Source organism: Carassius auratus, unplaced genomic scaffold, assembly GCF_003368295.1.
Source record: "Carassius auratus strain Wakin unplaced genomic scaffold, ASM336829v1 scaf_tig00013793, whole genome shotgun sequence".
Classification (NCBI taxonomy): domain Eukaryota; kingdom Metazoa; phylum Chordata; class Actinopteri; order Cypriniformes; family Cyprinidae; genus Carassius; species Carassius auratus.
In genome coordinates, this window is record NW_020524447.1 from 54,217 (window position 1) to 66,250 (window position 12,034).

Sequence of the window (12,034 nt, forward strand, 5' to 3'; positions counted from 1 at the left end):
CTGTGTTTGTGTTTTCTTTTTAACCATTTTGCATGTACATCTGTTCTTGTGTTTGAAAAGTTCAATTTTTTGTTTGTTTGCAAAATGATTTTTTTTCTCTTTTGTGTTTAAAACATTTTGTTTGAATTTTATTTAAACAGTTAATTACAAAACAAAACAAACAAACAAACAAACAAACAACAACAACAACAACAACAACAACAAAAACGGTTTGTTGTACATGCAGCATGTTATTCAATGTTTTTTTTGTTTTTTTTTTACATTTATTTATTTATTATTATTATTTTTTGCCTGGCCCATTTACCTCCATTATAAGCCTCCAAATTTTTGTGCCTTAAACTTATAGAAAAATTTGTCATTTTCCAACCCTCATGTTGTTCAAACCCTGTATGAATTTCTTTCCTCTGTTGAACACAAAAAGTGATATTTTAACGAATGCTGGGAACCACCCTTGTAGCCATTGATTTCCATAATATCCCCCCCCCCCGCCCCCATTATGGAAGTCAATGGCTACCAGCAACTTTGTTATCAACGCTCTTCAAAATATATTTTTAAACTCCTACAGGTTTGGAACCACTTAAGTGATAGTAAATGATGACGGAACTACCCACAAAAGATGAGAAATTATGTTCTGTGTTGACAGCATTTTTGTTACAATATTGATCACCAGAGCTCATTTAAACATAGAAGAAATGATTTAACATGACTGACTGGTATTCAGGTCCTTAGAGATGTCTTTAAGTGGCCGTCGTAGCCCACACGTCCTCTACATACTGCCCGTCCTTAGTGGATCCGCTTAAGTGCTGGACGCACAAGCCCAAGACAGCTGAAAGAGCACTCATCTCCTGCTCCCTGACGTCTCTGGGTTCTGTCTCTTCACTGCAGCCCATGGGAATTAATTAAATGATGACAGGCTCTCTGCATTGTTGTAAAAATAAGGTTAACTTAATTACAGTCTGAAAGGTCAGGATCAGAACTAGCCCAGAATCCAAATGAGCAGCTATATGCTCTTTTAGGTTGAGAATGGGTGCTTCACTGTGTGTGACGAGGGGAAACTGTCAGGGCGTTTCTAGTAACTTATAGTCCATTGAGAATTCTTCTTCAGTCCTCGGAGCGTTTCCACTTCGTCTCACTGTCCTCCGCTTCGTTCTACCCCCTCTACCAAGACCTTGTGCTCCTCAAAGTGTCAGTTCTTGTCTTTGCTGTCAAATTGTGTTACCCCCGCAATGTGAGACAGCAACACTTGTGATGACAGGAAACTGGAGCAGGAAAATGTGCTGTTTTGACCCCCGGTGGAGGAGCGTTCTCTTTCCAGCCTCACTCTGATTCAGCCCACAGCACACTTCTATTTGAAATCTTTACAACTGGGATTGTTCTGAGAATCTGGTCAAAGAATTCAGAGAAAAGGGGCAGATAAAAAACAAAAGCATAATACGTTTACACAAATTATTATTATTGTTTTTTAAAATAGCACTAAAAAGCAACTTAAATAATGATAGGAATGGAAAAAAGTAACTAACTAAAATAAAAAGTCTAAATTATTCTTTATTATTATTATTATTATTAGTAGTAGTAGTAGTAGTAGTAATATTGTTTTTGTTTTTATTTATTTTCGTTTGTTTGTTTTTCTTATTTTTTCTTATTGTTTTACTTATTAATTGTTATTAATTTTGTTATGTTTTATTTTTTGCCTAAAATGTGTTAATATTTTCACTATTTATTACTTTTAGCTGGATTTAAAACATATTGAACATTTTAAGTATTTTTAGGTTGTTATTTTGTATTAATAATGACAATTATTTTAAGATAAGAGTCAAATTTGCTTGTATAACACTTTATTAAAGAATAAAGAATTCATTGTAATGTAAAAAAAGTAATTTATTCAAAACAAAAGTTTTTTTTTTTTTTTTTTTTTTTTTACATTTTGTGTATGATTTTCCCATTTTATGTGCAGTAGTAGTCCTAGCATGGCTGCAGATAGCTTCTCGGAGGTGTTCCAAACATGGACGCAGAGAGAGGTGAACCAAGATGAAGTAGAGGCCCCAGGGAAAATTAAAAGTCTCTCACAAAGAGACAAACACTGTGAGCCGCAGACACCCTGGACACAGGTGATGTGCGCGTCTTTCCCGGTAACACCTATTATTAGGCCTATATAATATATTATATCAATACCATAATATGCTTCTGTTAAGTGCAACCCAAGCTAACCTGTTTCCCAGTAAATGCTTTTGCACACTGAGTCTGAAATTCGCATACGAAATTTTCGCACGTCATAAAATAAATTCGACCTCACGTTATTTCAATCACACTTGCACACTGCCTCCGAAACTTTTGTCAGTGAAAAAAATAAATACATCGGAACAGGTTCGATTTTCTGCGTTTTTTTTGCATCCGTAAAAACACATTTTGAGATATGTTTTGACAACTCAGAGCCACCATAAAACTGCAGTCAATGGTGGTGAATGAATCGCCAGTGCTCAGACACCTACAATTATATATACAAATATTATTGTATCAAAAATACTACAAATATTATCATATCACAGCAATAACTATAGCACACCAAGTACTTGTAAATCGTATGTGTGTGCGTGTGCACTCGCAGATCCATACTACCTAAGACTAACAATCTCTGTTCAGGATCAATTAATTCACAGAAATTGGTGGTCTCACTACTTGATGATGACATTTTGTATTGTTTAGCTTTTTTTTCGTAACACATTCATTAATACGCATCGGACTCAGTGTGCAAGGTCTCTGTGCGTGACAATTTTTTTGGATCATGAATGCAATGACCTTAAGCACTGTCCCAGTTTGAAAATGGCGTGCGATGCTCACGGGGACAAAAGCAAGCACATCCTGTGTAACGCGAGAGGGGTCCCCCTAGAGGGGATGCAGATGTATTGCTTCATGTAATATTAATAATGACATTTCCGATTTTTCTAATGGTCAGCTGTCGGGGCCCCTTCAAAATGTGGCAATTGCCTGCCTTGCTTGCCCTATTGCTATGCCTCTGGCCGCAGAGTGAACTGACTTGCCTTAAAGATAGTTTGCAGCTTCCGCTTTTCACAAACTTATCAGTTTTCACAGCACGCTCCTCTATTGCAACATTCGTGAGGAACTTTTTGGTTTTCGAGGTTGGCTATAACCTGCCCATTCTATATCTGGGACTTTTGTTACCTCTTGTGTTTTAAAATGCATTTGTCAGAGTCATATGTGCAGAGGTGCGTGCTGAAGTCGTAATGCCTCATACATGTTCAATCATTTTACAGAGTGACTCAATCAAACTGATGCATTTCCTGATGTTTTACTTTTTTTTTTTTAAGCTAGAGACAGACAAAGAAAAAAAGGGCTAGAAAAAACAAGAGGAGAACCTGAGCTTACAACCCGTAACCCTTTGTTTTTGTCTCTGTCATTTCCAGACTCTGTTTGTTGTTGATGGCTCTTGGTTGAACTCACACGTTGCTTCATGTAGAGCTTGTTACATTTGGAATGTGAAAGAAGACACTATTCGTGATCTAACAACGAGACTAATAATCAATCCTTGTGCTTCTGGAAACAGAGGGAAATATTGTTCAAATACGATTTTCTATGGTAAAAACACACACAACTGCAGAAAACTATCCTCTAGGATATAACTGACATCAGAGAAATGTTAATTTCCCATTGAATAACATGCTGCAAGGGAAAACTAATCTAAGACACCCAGTCCTGATTTAGTGGGAGGAATATTATTTACTGAAAAACTGGAGAATACCAATTTTTGTAGGATTTAAAAAAAAAGCATAAATGTTAAGCTTATCCTTATATATAAAAACATTTAACATGATTTGAGTGAGTTTATAACATTTTGTTTTATCCAGTTTGAGAACTTTTCTTATTTACAAATTGGCCCCATTCACTTTTATTGCAAGTATCTCATTGTAACCCAGCTTCTTTTTAAAATAAAAGGTTGGAAACATTAGTTGTTAATGCTGCGTATTATTCTACATATTATGTTGATTGAGCTGAACTTGTTCTTAACCTGGAATATCCCTATAAGAGAATGCCACATTATTTTGTATAACTAGACAAAACTACATTTAGGGGCTGTTACCAAAACACTGCAGGAACAAAAAAATAATAAATGAAAACACCAACAACAGCAACTCTGTAACTGCTGTATATGACATAAGCTACAAATAACCGGTTAGACTGTATTTGTGGCACTGTGGAGGATTTGTTGTCGAGTTATGTCTTCATTATCCCTGCTGTATTTGTTTATGTAACCATATTCTGTCTGGACCTCTTTTAATAATATGGGCTTTAATTGATGGGTTACCAACTGTGCTGTTTGCACATTTATATTTTCACATTCACTCTGCATCCAGTCAGTATATTTTATCCATCTGTATGTTCCCTGGGAATTGAACCCATGACCTTGAAAAAGTGTAAGAAAAACTTGTGCATAGTATATAATGATCAGTCGGTGTTCTGTTATTTACCCTGAGGACAGAAAGCATGACTCGTGTGAAGTTTGTGAGTTTTTGAGAGATTTAAATGAATACTGTAGCACTATGCTAAAGGATCACAGATTCAACAATGTAGTCATATGATTGGGCCTTTTGTTATGTCCTGTTTTTATGGAAATGGTTGCTGATTCAGAGTAAATAATGCTAGTAGTAATTTTAGGTAGATCTGAGGTCTAAAGATTTAAAGATTTTTTTTTTCCTGTACGTTTTAAGATAAGAAAAACTAAAAACAATTGAGTCATATTACAATAAAAACTTTTATTAAGTTGTGCTACATAATGTCACACCAAAACACAAATATTCTGTATTTATTGAAGATTTAAAGCCATATTTCAACAATCAATTCCATTTATTTATTTAAAGAAATAGTAACATTACAAGAAATGTTTTCTCCTTTTATTTATTCATTATATCTATCTAAATTTATATTTGTTGAATAGTCACAACACAGTCAAATGGCTGTATTAAATAAATAAATAAATAAATAATTTGGTCACACTTTATTTTAGGGTCCAATTCTCACTATTAACTAACCATTAACTATGACTTTTGCCTCAATTAACTCCTTATTTGCTGCTTATTAATAGTTTATGAGGTAGTTGTTAAGTTTAGGGAATTGGGTAGGATTATGGATGTCATGCATTATATATACTTTATAAGCACTAATAAACAGCCAATATGTTAATAATTGACATGCTAATAAGCAACTAGTTATTAGTGTGCATTGGACCCTATACTAAAGTGTTACCCAAGGTTCATTAGTGAACATTAAAGGTCCCGTTTTACGTGCTTTTTTGAAGCTTTGATTGTGTTTACAATGTGCAATATAACATGTGTTCATGTTTCGCGTGTAAAAAAACACAGTATTTTTCACACAATTCACCTATCTGTATACCGCTGTTTTCACTGTCACAAAATCCCTTTGTGTAATAAGTTACAGAAACTGTTAAACGCACCATCTTAAATAATAAAATACACTTACCAGTTGTGGTCCATAAACAACGCCTTCTACAGACAAAGAGGGAACTGCTCCATCTTTCAAGAATAATCTTTGTACAAATCCAGCATTAAACTGACTGAGATTGAGAAAGTTGTCCTCAGCAAGCTGTCCTCAGCAAAATGAGCTGCACATAGTTTTACATGTGCTTTATAATTTTTGGGAACCGAGTTAAACATAAATTGTAACCATTAATCTCAAAGAACAGCGTTCCTGGGAAGCCCAAACAAAGATTGGACTCAGAGATGAAATAACAGCGTTTCAACGACATGGCAACAAAAACAAACAGCTCTTCCTTCTTCTCCGTCGGAGCGCAACAAGGCCACGCCCCCCTGTTTGTGAATTCATATGGGCGGTGGTTAGTCAAAAAAACTGTTTTAGTGACGTTATTACTGCAGGAACTAGAGGGCTGTAGTCCAAATGGGTCGTTTTTTGTGGGCGAATTCTGTTAAATCAAATATCTCGCTTGGCATTGAACTTTGAGCTTTAAATTTTACAGATATTATTTATACTCTAACAACAACATTACACACTAACTAAAGTTAGAAACATGGGATCACGAAGAAGGGGACCTTTAATTAATGCATTGACTAATTTGAACAATTTATTAGTAATATTACTAATATTAACAAATAAAAATCTATCTGTCTGTCTGTCTGTCTGTCTGTCTGTCTGTCTATCTTTAATTATAATTATATTAGCTATAATAATATATCTATAATTTTTATCTATAAAATCTCTCTCTCTCTCTCTCTCTCTCTCTCTCTCTATTTATATATATATATATATATATATTGCTTGTTGGATTTATGTGAAATACTTTGTCTTGTCCAAAACACACACACACACACACACACACACACACATACACAAAACACCTTCTAACTCACATGCTGGGGTTTCATTGCTTTGTTGGGATTTCTCTGTCTGTTCCCCAAAAAGTGCATGTTTTTTTTGGCATAACTCTTGAATCTTGAGCCGTCTGACTATGTTAATTCCAGTGTAAAACTCAGTGGGTCTGAGCTCTCAGTCACCATATGCACACTTAGCTGAGGCCTCTCTGTTTTTTTCAGCAATTGGCTTTTGACCAGAATTAACTCCACTCAACATTTGCAATTCAGCCCATTTTGGTAAAAACAAGAGGACGCTAATTAGCTCATGTTAGCATACAAATCAGTTTTTGTACCTCGTTGTGATCTCAGGCTTCACGTAGGAAACATTTATTTTCTTTAAAATTAAACCAGCATCTGGATCTCAGATCACTTACATAAAGCATTAAGATTGTTAGAACATAAGTCTGCTGGAACATATGGCAGACGATGACTTTGCTTAAAACAGTGAGATTGTATAAAGATGGGAAAATAATGTATATAGCCATGCTGGAGATGACTGTTTGTAGGTTGTTCCCATGAATCAAGCCATATTTTGAGTCTAAAATTCTTACTTTATGTTGGTGTATGTTATTTTACACGTAAAAATTCAGAATTTAAGATTTTTACTATATATTTAGATTCAGTCAGTTCAATCTGATTTCAAACGGTGCACAAGCCTGGACTTCATGTGTCATTTTATTTAATTGACAAGAACAGACACCAAACACCATCATAGTATCCAAATGTTTTCATATTCAACAGCAAACCGATCAATCCATCTCTGAAATATTGAAGTGTTTGCACAGCGTTTGCCGTGTTGAGGGCTACAACAAACCCAAGAGAGGCTTGTTAACTCAAAATGATTAATATTTTGTGGTTTAATCATACAATTTCTTGACTGCTGGGTTCAGAATAGTTTCAAATAGGTTTTCTAAAACAAAACCACATGGTGAAGAGTACCTTTAATTTTGAAAAAAGTATCTTATGCTCACCAAGGCTGCCTTTATTTCACTAAAAATATAGTAAAAGCTTAAGTAAAATGGCTTTACTGTCACTTTGGATCAGTTTAATGCATCCTTAAATAAAAGTATTGATTTAAAAGCAAAACAAAACGGGGTTTTGTCTTTATTCATGTACGACTATTGCAAGAATAGGAAATTGGATTGACTTTTTTTTTAACCATCTATATACACATAATTCAGTCCGATTTTAATAACTGTTGTGTAAAACAGGACCATTTAAGAGTGACCGTTTTTAGTAAATATTCACCTTGTGAATGCAGCCTAAGTAAAATCACTGGACTGAACCACAGGGGACACTGTGTGATACACTGGAAGTTTAAGTCCTTCAGAATGAGAGTGTCTGCCTGGCAATTAAGTGATTAATTAATAATGAATGGGATGTCATGTGCATGGCCTCTCTGCCTTGTTCCATGCCGTCGGCAGGAGCGGAGACAGAGAGGAGGGTCGTCAGCGAGCTCAGCACTGATTGAAACCCACTCCACGTTTCCTCCTCACCCAAACTCACATTCCAGCTGCTGCTGAGATCAAAAGCTCCATTCCCTCACATAGGAGTGGAAAAATAGAGGTGAGATACATTTCAATGAATATTTCTCTTTAATCTGAGATGTGTGGCCCTGCCCTGTGAAGACAGAACACGATAAATGAGGGTCCAACATGCTGTTATAGTGAGTGCGTAATAGGCCAAGATGCAAACTCACAAGCTGTACTGGAGGTACAGTAACTCACATTACGCAATCAGATGCATTTTTCAAGGATGAGTATAGTAATGCATTAAAATCAATGTGAAATGAAAATTCACTGTATCTATTTTTTAAATGCATGTTAGTGATCTTGTGAACAATTCATTTATGCCAATGTTTCTTTTTTTATTTTATTTTTCAAGTTCTTGTTGGAAATGTCTTGTTCTTCCAGTGAAACAACAGACTTGTGTCTAGTGATGTGTGCTGGACTTCTCCAATCATTCAGTCTCCTTAAACACTTTCTTTGGATGGGTCTGCCTCCATCCAATCAACAACCAATGAACAAAACCAAGTCCCTGACCCTTTTTCATATCCATTTCACTTGGATATATGGAAAGATCTGTAAGTTATTAAGTTTAAATTTAAAAATTAAATTTAAATTAAATTTAAATTTATGCATTTAGCAGACGCTTTAATCCAAAGCGATTTACAGTGCATTCAGGCTATCAATTTTTACCTATCATGTGTTTATTAAATTACTAAATTAAATCAAATCATAATACAAATAACAAAATAGCTATTTTTATGTATTTTACTATTAAATGCAATTTACTTACACAAATTATATATAATTGACATATATATATATATATATATATATATATATATATATATATATATATATATAATTTGTCAATTATACTTTTAAATATTTCAATTATAAGTAAATTTGTGTGTTATATTAATTAACATATTTTAAATAAATACATCGATATTATATTTATTTCAATTCCATTTGTCAGTACATAATTAAATAATGTAATATTTTAATAATTACAATTTATAAATATATGTACGTAAATGTTTTATTTAAATAAATGTCTACAGGTATATTATTATATTATATTATATTATATTATATTATATTATATTATATTATATTATATTATATTATATTATATTATTATTTGATTTTAGATATTATAAATGGCAATTATTTCATTTGCTGGTTTTTCATTGATATAACATATGTAATGTCATGTAATGTATGTAGAAAGATGCTGCCACTTGTGACAGCAAAAATAACATTTAAACGTAAAATGAATGCCTGCAAGCCAAGGAAGAGAAACAGAGAAAGAGTAATTCAGCTCAAGTTATGCAAAATATATATATTTTTTAAGCAAAATAATGAGTAACGCAAGAAGTACTGTTACCAAGCGCTGCCCTCAGTCACAACTCTTGATGAACAATTAAGCGTCGGTTCCACTGGGCAAACTTTGTGGCAAGTGTTGACGGCGGGAACACAGCTCGTTTGGTGCCAAATTAACCAACTGTGAAACGGTACACAGCAGTGATCCTTTCTTAATCCTTTTAAAACCAAATTAAGAACAATATCATGAGCCTGACGGATTATGCAAATGGCATTTAAATCCCAGCCGAACACAGTCAAATGTGCTCTGTGATTCATATTTATTTGTTGATAACAGAGCTGTCTATTGTGCATGGGCGCTAAAACCTCACTCTCTGAATGTTTTGAACAGAGGCCACACTTTACTTCATGCTTCAGATCCCAGATTTTACAATGAACGTCAAGTGGCAATAATAGCATGATTGTATGCATGATTATTTGCATTTATCATTTGCAATTTCCGTCGTACTATTTTTTTGGATAGTGTTCCACCACTTTACAGCCCCGGCTGTCTTTTCTCAGGTCAGAAGCACATGACTCAGAGTTATGATTCTATATGACAGATGAATCAGAGTGAGGATGCTGGTGCATACAGCCTCACGGACATCAGCATGCTGTTTCTGGCCCCACTGTGTCTCGCTCGCCCGGCCGTGACGCCCCTGCCCTCCTCCGACAGTCTTCTGACAGAGCGCTTGTTCCTGATTGCTCAAGCATCACTCAGCATTTTCGGTTCTTTTAGTGCCCGGCGTGATGGGAAAAGCCATATCATATATTCGGCTGGTCATGCTTTAGGGATTTGCGCAGTTCACGCAGCCGGAACTGCTTTACCGAGCTCTGAGGACTGATGTGCTGTTCTTATCAAAACATTTGACCGGAGTGGGCCATGACTCCCCTCGCTCGCATGTGTATCGCTATCACAGAGCTGCCAAAAATAGTGTTAGAGCTGTGGAAAATCTCCTTTGAAAGAGTATGTACAGTATGTATATATTTATTTACACGCAAATAATAATAACAATTATTACAAAAAATATAATTAATGTAAACAAGTATTCATTTTAGTTCAATTACATTAATACAAATAAATCAAAGTTAACAAACAAACACTAATAAACAATTGATAAATAATTTTGAATGATAAATGTTGATAAAATTATACAAATTCAGAAAATAAATTAAATAACCAATCAACAACAACATTAATAAAAAAAATCTAATTCTAATTCAGAATAAATAATACATAATAAACTATGATAATATAATATGTAATATAATAATCAATCTAAACTTAAAATTTTGCCCCTTGAACTTTCATGTAAAAAAGGCTAATACATATAAAATAATAAAATACTATATATATAAAATGCTAAGGTAATGAAATTAATAAAATTATAAATAAATATTTTTTTATAATATAATGTAGTATAATTGTAATCATAATGTAAATAATAAAATATAATTATAAGGAGTGCATAATTATTAATATTTAATTAAATTAAATTGCATTAAAATGTAAAATAAAAAATAAACTTGCCCGCTTGATATTCGATGTGAAATATAGAAATGCGAATAAATAATTATAAACAATTAAAAAAATATTTAAATTAATACAAATAATGATAATGATGATGATACATATTTAATTTATTAATTTATGTTAGTAAAAATGTATTTTAAGTGATAAACTTTGCCTTTTGATCTTTTATGTAAAACAACATGTAACAAAGGCACCTTAAAATAAAGTGTTCAAATATTAAATTAAATTACAATAATAATAAGCCTGTTTTCAATATATACTCCTTGAGTTACTGCCCTCCACATCAAATCTACAAACAATATATAACTTTACTGAAACTGACTTCATTCTGCAGGTTATTGCTGAAGTTTTAACAGCTGGAAATAAGCTTCTGTCCTCATACAAGCCTATTAAACCTTAGTCATGACTTGTTTGAAGAGTTTCAGTTGAACACTCTACTAGGTTTAAGTCAGATGAGGCCTGTCATCGAATGCTGCATGCTGATATTTAATTTATAGGTTATAGTAATGATGTTTACTGTAGTGAATCCATTCACAGTGCCTGCCAAGAAACTCTGTGAGTTTGAGTCATGCTCATGGACCGAAAGAGACTGGTCAGATGGGGAAAGACAGTGAGGTAGAGGAAGAAAAACCGCACTACTGTAAACATTACCGTGATGGAGAGTGTTTACCACTAATTATGGGTGCTGAGAACTGAACGAGAGCATAAAATAGTGTATTCTATTATATTTACAGTATCTGTTTGAGAAACTGTTGGCATGCTCACTCGGGTGTTTCTCCAGACATATAGTGAAGCAATTTATTTTAGAGTAAATAATGGAGAAAAAAAGAACCGTTATGTACTGTTTTTAACTTTCAAGTACATACTGTACTTATTGAATTTTAAAGCATTTCTATTGTGATATTTAGATCTTTTTTCAAAGTGGAACTAACAAGTACAGCAGGTTTAATGCATCAAATAGACCTACAAAAATGACTTAGTGGTCACATTTTTCCCTTTTCTCAGCATGCACTTGAGCCATACATTTTTAATAGAGTTGCATTCTTGACCGTTTGCCAGTTTATTTATACTTCTGCTGTTGCAGTAACTTGTAGTCTTGAGATGTCAGGATGTTAAATCAGTTGATCGTCACTGGTGACATGCTTCTTGTTGAGGTTTCAAGTTCATATGTCGCATTTTAAGGAATGTTGGGAGGGTTCTTATGTTGCACATACATATTATGATTTGAC